This window comes from Thunnus albacares, chromosome 20, assembly GCF_914725855.1.
Source record: "Thunnus albacares chromosome 20, fThuAlb1.1, whole genome shotgun sequence".
In the NCBI taxonomy this organism is placed as follows: Eukaryota; Metazoa; Chordata; class Actinopteri; order Scombriformes; family Scombridae; genus Thunnus; species Thunnus albacares.
Window position 1 is genome coordinate 10,262,421 of NC_058125.1, and position 833 is coordinate 10,263,253.

An 833-nucleotide genomic window follows, 5' to 3' on the forward strand; every position below is an offset into this window, starting at 1 on the left:
CTCCTCAGTAACCAGCACTGGAGTGTCTGGGAGGGACTCCACATACTTTGCTCTCAGTTCCCTCCTTCAGCTTAGTGACAACAGAGGGAGGGGGAGTTATAAAGAGAGGGGAAATGAAAGAGAGAAGGGATAGGGGAATGAAATGGGAGCGGGGGTAACCAGATTGAAGGCAGAACATTGAAAGGGCTGTGAGAGATTAGCAGAAAAAGTGAGAAAGAGGCACAGAACTGTGAAAGGGGCTCACCTACAGCACAGCTCTCTCTCTAATTGAGGTTAGAAAAATTATATCAAATCATCTCAAATGGAACCAGTGTATTTTCTCATATGGTCAGCACTTACTGTAACTGTAAGTGCCCCATTAGTGATCAAAAGTCTGCACGAGCCCCTGAAAAATTTATTTTAAAAGGGATGTCATTATTGTGCTGACACAGTTGACAGGTCTTTTTTAGGAATGAAGATGTTTGCAGCTGTCAAACAGTGGAGGGATTTTCAAGCTGTCCCCATTCTTGGCATGTTTATAGTAAAAATCCAAAGAGTCCTACTATACTGTAGCCTGTAATGAGCACTATGCTGTTGCACAGCAACTGTCAATACAAAGCACATTTTACTGTATATCAGTCACTGTCTAACATTCAGATTAGTGCTCCAGTATGCTTAAAATAAGGGGGCGGGATATTTCAAAGAGCTGTTCATTTCCTCCACTTAAAGGAATTAGAAACATGTGTGTAAATTCTTAACATAATTACAGAGTAAACAAGTTGCTCTTAATCCCAGATTGAGTTGATGCACACATCTCATCCTACTGGAATCCTCTGAGAGAGCAGTTTGAATGA